The sequence below is a fragment of the Lathyrus oleraceus genome, chromosome 4 (assembly GCF_024323335.1).
Source record: "Lathyrus oleraceus cultivar Zhongwan6 chromosome 4, CAAS_Psat_ZW6_1.0, whole genome shotgun sequence".
Taxonomy (NCBI): Eukaryota; Viridiplantae; Streptophyta; class Magnoliopsida; order Fabales; family Fabaceae; genus Lathyrus; species Lathyrus oleraceus.
Window position 1 is genome coordinate 262,886,958 of NC_066582.1, and position 10,009 is coordinate 262,896,966.

Consider the following 10,009-nt stretch of genomic DNA (forward strand, 5'->3'; position numbering starts at 1 on the left):
TATTGACCAACTGGTCGACCATGCTCTGATACCACTAATGTAACACCCCTTTTTCTACCCCAAAATACTTAACATATAATCAGAGTAAATAAGCACGCATATAAACAAAAGGGCGTCACATCGATGTTTTCAAAAACTAAGAGCTTTCAAAAACCAACATCATTCATCATTAATATACAATACACCTGGTCATTTAAAATAACACATTTCAATTATCATGAATATTCAAGCATATGCATTCGCAGCGGAAAATAATGAATACTCATGCATTTTATAAAATGATCCATGTCCCATACCATGATCATCTCTCAATAACCTCTTCAAATAAACATGTTCACAAGTAATAACATAATGCATATCCAACTAAGATATGAGTTCAATACTACGAATCTACCCAGTGTTACATGACCAGAGCATTGACTCACTACTTAGTCTCTAAAACAAAGCACCGAAGCTCTCCAGCTAACCTCGAGTGCTACCGTTCACTTACTTCAGCAAAACTACTCCTGAGTAGCTGCACGATACCCATGTAAAGGTAACATTCAAACAAAAAGGGTGAGAATTCAAATCATTATGAAGAAGTATAATAAGGCACAATGATTAAATCAACAATTAAAGGAATTCATCACACTTCATATAACCATGTAAATAATATTCATCAACATCTATTTCACATGTTTCAAACACACATAAAAACTCAAGGAGTATAATATTCAAATCCAATAGTATATTCCCAAAAATACACATAACGACAATTATCACATAATCACATAATTTGCCAAGTTATGTTTCCAAACATCACCAAATTCAATTACCATATCTCATACACACATCACAATCACAACAATGCAAACATTCAACTATCACATGACTCTAATGTGACTCAATGCAAGACATGTGACTCTATGCATGTGGTACCATAATGTGAACCCAACGTTTCACCGCTTTCCGATTCAATATCTAGAATCCAAGCCACCACGTCTATTTCCAATTATGGATCAACATCTGCTACGCCTATTTCTAATTAAGTATCAACGTCTATTTACCACGCCTATTTCTAATTAAGGATCAATGTCTGCTATGCCTATTTCCAATTAAGGATCAACGTCTATATGGACCCAATGTTCCACCGCTTTCCGATTCAATATCTAGAATCCAAGCCACCACATCTATTTCCAATTAAGGATAAACGTCTGCTACGCCTATTTTCATTCAAGGATCAACGTCTAATACCATGTCAACACACAGTTTCACCGCTTCCACAATGAAGCCGACCATGCCATGAATGAATGTACAAATACCAATACATATGCAATTAAGATAATCTCTACCATCTTAACATTCCACATATCACCATAATTCAACTCTATGATTCATACACCAATGGTAAATATACACATTCATAACAATATATCATTCACAATCCACCAATGGTACATATACACATTCATAACAATATATCATTCACATTCAACCAATGGTACATAAACACATTCACAATAATATATCATTCACAATCCACCAATGGTACATATACACATTCATAACAATCTATCATTCACAATCCACAAATGGTACATATACACATTCATAACAATATATCATTCACAATCCACCAATGGTACATATAAACATTCATAACAATATCATTCACAATCCAACAATGGTACATATACACATTCATAACAGTATATCATTCACAAATATAGGCTAATTATCAACTACACACACTTAGATTGCATTTCAAAATAAATACAGCATTTAAAATCTGAATTTTTCCCTTTTTAAACAGTGGTAACTGGTTAACGCTCGGTGAGTAACCGGTTAATGTGAAACAGATTTAACAGATTTTTAAGCAAGTAACCGGTTAACGCTCGGTGAGTGACCGATTACTGTAAAACAGAATTGACAGATTTTTAAGCAAGTATCCGGTTAATGCTCGGTGGGTAACCGGTTACTCAGTTTAACAGAATGCAAATTTTTAAGCAAGTAACCGGTTAACGCTCGGTGGATAACCGGTTACTGTAAAACAGCATGTAGAATTTTCTGCCTTTTTCATCGTTGGAGGACTTCCGGAACTCCGATTTCGATTCCGTAAAAAGCTACACGTTCAGAAAATTATAAATCATACAATACTCTCAACATATAACGTTAATTTGCAGTTTTCACACAATCAATCACCACAATTCAAAAATAATCATCATAATTGTTACAATTTCAAACAACCATACAAAATTAGGGATTTTAACCTAAACATACATCTACCCATTGACCCGATCATACTAACCCATAACAATAAGGATTCCCCCCTTACCTCTTCAATTTTCTAGCAAACCCTAGCTCTTCTCTTTACTTTTCCTCTCCTCTTTCTCTATTGCCTTCAATGATCAAATGAATCCTAATTCTCACTCTCCTCACCTCCTACTATTTATATTAGTATTCTATTTGGGCTTAAGTCATTATACTTCTAATTTAATTAATAGGCCCAATAAGACCTAATATTTAGATATCTCTATTTAATTCAAATAAATTAAACTAACACCATATATCCACCAAGTTAATTAATTCAATTATTCATGATATCTCATATCAACTAAATAATTAATTAACACTCCACATAAGTAATAATAGTATAATAATTAAATACTAAAAATTGGGTTGTTACAACTCTCCCCCACTTAAAAGAATTTCGTCCTCGAAAATTCACCTCAAACGAACAACTCCAGATACGATTCCCTCATCTTATCCTCGAGTTCCCAAGTAATATTGCCATTGGTGACTCCGTCCCATATCACTTTCACCAAAGCAATTTCCTTAACATGAAGCTTCTTCACTTCTCGATCTTCTCTAATCTCGTCAAGGATGCCACACGTAAGCTTCAACATACCAAGCTTAACACACTAAGACGTCGCTTCACAAACCAATCTTCCTTAGCACAAACCTCAAGAAAAATAACCGTCTTCTCGAAACAGTTGATATACACCCTATTAACTTCTAACCAACGCCATCCTCAAATCAGACCTCTCTTCGGGTTCAGGAAAAGCACAACCTTCTCCAAACAGGTTAACTAGCCAACACTGCACTCTTGCAGGCACAACACAATGTCCAAGCTCGATACAATTGGAACATCCAAGAGAATCAGACGCTTCTCCCCCACTTATTTCATTCCCAACCTGACAATGGAAAATAAAACAAGCATCGATAGTGTTCTCACACACGTGTCGCATACTAGGGAACCAACCTAATTAAACAACCTGGCCGGACGAACCAACCAGACAAATAGTATCGATCGTGTCAGATACACGAATCAAATACAGCAGGATGGAAAACCCTAACGACTATTGACCCACTGGTCGACCATGCTCTGATACCACTAATGTAACACCCCTTTTTCTACCCCAAAATACTTAACATATAATCAGAGTAAATAAGCACGCATATAAACGAAATGGCGTCACATCGTTGTTTTCAAAAACTAAGAGCTTTCAAAAACCAACATCATTCATCATCAATATACAATACACCTGGTCATTTAAAATAACACATTTCAATTATCATGAATATTCAAGCATATGCATTCGCAGCGGAAAATAATGAATACTCATGCATTTCATAAAATGATCCATGTCCCATACCATGATCATCTCTCAATAGCCTCTTCAAATAAACATGTTCACAAGTAATAACATAATGCATATCCAACTAAGATATGAGTTCAATACTACGAATCTACCCAGTGTTACATGACCAGAGCATTGACTCACTACTTAGTCTCTAAAACAAAGCACCGAAGCTCTCCAACTAACCTCGAGTGCTACCGTTCACTTACTTCAGCAAAACTACTCCTGAGTAGCTGCACGATACCCATGTAAGGTAACATTCAAACAAAAAGGGTGAGAATTCAAATCATTATGAAGAAGTATAATAAGGCACAATGATTAAATCAACAATTAAAGGAATTCATCACACTTCATATAACCATGTAAATAATATTCATCAACATCTATTTCACATGTTTCAAACACACATAAAAACTCAAGGAGTATAATATTCAAATCCAATAGTATATTCCCAAAAATACACATATTAACAATTATCACATAATCACATAATTTGCCAAGTTATGTATCCAAACATCACCAAATTCAATTACCATATCTCATACACACATCACAATCACAACAATGCAAACATTCAACTATCACATGACTCTAATGTGACTCAATGCAAGACATGTGACTCTATGCATGTGGTACCATAATGTGAACCCAACGTTTCACCGCTTTCCGATTCAATATCTAGAATCCAAGCCACCACGTCTATTTCCAATTAAGGTTCAACGTCTGCTACGCCTATTTCCAATTAAGGATCAACGTCTATTTACCACGCATATTTCCAATTAAGGATCAATGTCTGCTATGCCTATTTCCAATTAAGGATCAACGTCTATATGGACCCAACGTTCCACCGATTTCCGATTCAATATCTAGAATCCAAGCCACCACATCTATTTCCAATTAAGGATCAATGTCTGCTACGCCTATTCCCATTCAAGGATCAACGTCTAATACCATGTCAACACACAGTTTCACCGCTTCCACAATGAAGCCGACCATGCCATGAATGAATGTACAAATACCAATACATATGCAATTAAGATAATCTCTACCATCTTAACATTCCACATATCACCATAATTCAACTCTATGATTCATACACCAATGGTAAATATACACATTCATAACAATATATCATTCACAATCCACCAATGGTACATATACACATTCATAACAATATATCATTCACATTCAACCAATGGTACATAAACACATTCACAATAATATATCATTCACAATCCACCAATGGTACATATACACATTCATAACAATCTATCATTCACAATCCACAAATGGTACATATACACATTCATAACAATATATCATTCACAATCCACCAATGGTACATATAAACATTCATAACAATATCATTCACAATCCAACAATGGTACATATACACATTCATAACAGTATATCATTCACAAATATAGGCTAATTATCAACTACACACACTTAGATTGCATTTCAAAATAAATACAGCATTTAAAATCTGAATTTTTCCCTTTTTAAACAGTGGTAACTGGTTAACGCTCGGTGAGTAACCGGTTAATGTGAAACAGATTTAACAGATTTTTAAGCAAGTAACCGGTTAACGCTCGGTGAGTGACCGATTACTGTAAAACAGAATTGACAGATTTTTAAGCAAGTATCCGGTTAATGCTCGGTGGGTAACCGGTTACTCAGTTTAACAGAATGCAAATTTTTAAGCAAGTAACCGGTTAACGCTCGGTGGATAACCGGTTACTGTAAAACAGCATGTAGAATTTTCTGCCTTTTTCATCGTTGGAGGACTTCCGGAACTCCGATTTCGATTCCGTAAAAAGCTACACGTTCAGAAAATTATAAATCATACAATACTCTCAACATATAACGTTAATTTGCAGTTTTCACACAATCAATCACCACAATTCAAAAATAATCATCATAATTGTTACAATTTCAAACAACCATACAAAATTAGGGATTTTAACCTAAACATACATCTACCCATTGACCCGATCATACTAACCCATAACAATAAGGATTCCCCCCTTACCTCTTCAATTTTCTAGCAAACCCTAGCTCTTCTCTTTACTTTTCCTCTCCTCTTTCTCTATTGCCTTCAATGATCAAATGAATCCTAATTCTCACTCTCCTCACCTCCTACTATTTATATTAGTATTCTATTTGGGCTTAAGTCATTATACTTCTAATTTAATTAATAGGCCCAATAAGACCTAATATTTAGATATCTCTATTTAATTCAAATAAATTAAACTAACACCATATATCCACCAAGTTAATTAATTCAATTATTCATGATATCTCATATCAACTAAATAATTAATTAACACTCCACATAAGTAATAATAGTATAATAATTCAATACTAAAAATTGGGTTGTTACAACTCTCCCCCACTTAAAAGAATTTCGTCCTCGAAAATTCACCTCAAACGAACAACTCCAGATACGATTCCCTCATCTTATCCTCGAGTTCCCAAGTAATATTGCCATTGGTGACTCCGTCCCATATCACTTTCACCAAAGCAATTTCCTTAACATGAAGCTTCTTCACTTCTCGATCTTCTCTAATCTCGTCAAGGATGCCACACGTAAGCTTCAACATACCAAGCTTAACACACTAAGACGTCGCTTCACAAACCAATCTTCCTTAGCACAAACCTCAAGAAAAATAACCGTCTTCTCGAAACAGTTGATATACACCCGATTAACTTCTAACCAACGCCATCCTCAAATCATACCTCTCTTCGGGTTCAGGAAAAGCACAACCTTCTCCAAACAGGTTAACTAGCCAACACTGCACTCTTGCAGGCACAACACAATGTCCAAGCTCGATACAATTGGAACATCCAAGAGAATCAGACGCTTCTCCCCCACTTATTTCATTCCCAACCTGACAATGGAAAATAAAACAAGCATCGATAGTGTTCTCACACACGTGTCGCATACTAGGGAACCAACCTAATTAAACAACCTGGCCGGACGAACCAACCAAACAAATAGTATCGATCGTGTCAGATACACGAATCAAATACAGCAGGATGGAAAACCCTAACGACTATTGACCCACTGGTCGACCATGCTCTGATACCACTAATGTAACACCCCTTTTTCTACCCCAAAATACTTAACATATAATCAGAGTAAATAAGCACGCATATAAACGAAATGGCGTCACATCGTTGTTTTCAAAAACTAAGAGCTTTCAAAAACCAACATCATTCATCATCAATATACAATACACCTGGTCATTTAAAATAACACATTTCAATTATCATGAATATTCAAGCATATGCATTCGCAGCGGAAAATAATGAATACTCATGCATTTCATAAAATGATCCATGTCCCATACCATGATCATCTCTCAATAGCCTCTTCAAATAAACATGTTCACAAGTAATAACATAATGCATATCCAACTAAGATATGAGTTCAATACTACGAATCTACCCAGTGTTACATGACCAGAGCATTGACTCACTACTTAGTCTCTAAAACAAAGCACCGAAGCTCTCCAACTAACCTCGAGTGCTACCGTTCACTTACTTCAGCAATACTACTCCTGAGTAGCTGCACGATACCCATGTAAGGTAACATTCAAACAAAAAGGGTGAGAATTCAAATCATTATGAAGAAGTATAATAAGGCACAATGATTAAATCAACAATTAAAGGAATTCATCACACTTCATATAACCATGTAAATAATATTCATCAACATCTATTTCACATGTTTCAAACACACATAAAAACTCAAGGAGTATAATATTCAAATCCAATAGTATATTCCCAAAAATACACATATTAACAATTATCACATAATCACATAATTTGCCAAGTTATGTATCCAAACATCACCAAATTCAATTACCATATCTCATACACACATCACAATCACAACAATGCAAACATTCAACTATCACATGACTCTAATGTGACTCAATGCAAGACATGTGACTCTATGCATGTGGTACCATAATGTGAACCCAACGTTTCACCGCTTTCCGATTCAATATCTAGAATCCAAGCCACCACGTCTATTTCCAATTAAGGTTCAATGTCTGCTACGCCTATTTCCAATTAAGGATCAACGTCTATTTACCACGCATATTTCCAATTAAGGATCAATGTCTGCTATGCCTATTTCCAATTAAGGATCAACGTCTATATGGACCCAACGTTCCACCGATTTCCGATTCAATATCTAGAATCCAAGCCACCACATCTATTTCCAATTAAGGATCAATGTCTGCTACGCCTATTCCCATTCAAGGATCAACGTGTAATACCATTTCAACCCACAGTTTCACCGCTTCCACAATGAAGCCGACCATGCCATGAATGAATGTACAAATACCAATACATATGCAATTAAGATAATCTCTACCATCTTAACATTCCACATATCACCATAATTCAACTCTATGATTCATACACCAATGGTAAATATACACATTCATAACAATATATCATTCACAATCCACCAATGGTACATATACACATTCATAACAATATATCATTCACATTCCACCAATGGTACATAAACACATTCATAATAATATATCATTCACAATCCACCAATGGTACATATACACATTCATAACAATCTATCATTCTCAATCCACCAATGGTACATATACACATTCATAACAATATATCATTCACAATCCACCAATGGTACATATAAACATTCATAATAATATCATTCACAATCCAACAATGGTACATATACACATTCATAACAGTATATCATTCACAAATATAGGCTAATTATCAACTACACACACTTAGATTGCATTTCAAAATAAATACAACTATTAAAATCTGAATTTTTCCCTTGTCAAACAGTGGTAACCGGTTAACGCTCGGTGAGTAATTGGTTACTGTGAAACAGATTTAACAGATTTTTAAGCAAGTAACCGGTTAACGCTCGGTGAGTGACCGATTACTATAAAACAGAATTGACAGATTTTTAAGCAAGTATCCAGTTAATGCTCGGTGGGTAACCGGTTACTCAGTTTAACAGAATGCAGATTTTTAAGCAAGTAACCGGTTAACGCTCGGTGGATAACCGGTTACTGTAAAACAGCATGCAGAATTTTCTGCCTTTTTCATCGTTGGAGGACTTCCGGACCTCCGATTTCGATTCCGTAAAAGGCTACACGTTCAGGAAATTATAAATCATACAATACTCTCAACATATAACGTTAATTTGCAGTTTTAACACAATCAATCACCACAATTCAAAAATAATCATCACAATTGTTACAATTTCAAACAACCATACAAAATTAGGGATTTTAACCTAAACATACATCTACCCGTTGACCCGATCATACTAACCCATAACAATAAGGATTCCCCCCTTACCTCTTCAATTTTCTGGAAACCCTAGCTCTTCTCTTTACTTTTCCTCTCCTCTTTCTCTATTGCCTTCAATGATCAAATGAATCCTAATTGTCATTCTCCTCACCTCTTACTATTTATATTAGTATTCTATTTGGGCTTAAGCCATTATACTTCTAATTTAATTAATAGGCCCAATAAGACCTAATATTTAGATATCTCTATTTAATTCAAATAAATTAAACTAACACCATATATCCACCAAGTTAATTAATTCAATTATTCATGATATCTCCTATCAACTAAATAATTAATTAACACTCCACATAAGTAATAATAGTATAATAATTAAATACTAAAAATTGGGTTGTTACAACTCTCCCCCACTTAAAAGATTTTCGTCCTCGAAAATTCACCTCAAACGAACAACTCAAGATACGATTCCCTCATCTTTTACTCGAGTTCCCAAGTAATATTGCCATTGGTGACTCCGTCCCATATCACTTTCACCAAAGCAATTTCCTTACCATGAAGCTTCTTCACTTCTCGATCTTCTCCAATCTCGTCAAGGATGCCACACGTAAGCTTAAACATACCAAGCTTGACACACTAAGACGTCGCTTCACAAACCAATCTTCCTTAGCACCAACCTCAGGAAAAATAACCGTCTTCTCGAAACAGTTGATATACACCCGATTAACTTCTAACCAACGCCATCCTCGAATCAGACCTCTCTTCGGGTTCAGGAAAAGCACAACCTTCTCCAAACAGGTTAACTAGCCAACACTGCACTCTTGTAGGCACAACACAATGTCCAAGCTCGATACAATTGGAACATCCAAGAGAAGCAGACGCTTCTCCCCCACTTATTTCATTCCCAACCTGACAATGGAAAATAAAACAAACATCGACAGTGTTCTCACACACATGTCGCATACTAGGGAACCAACCTAATTAAACAACCTGGCCGGACGAACCAACCAGAAAAATAGTATCGATCGCGTCAGATACACGAATCAAATACAGCAGGATGGAAAACCCTA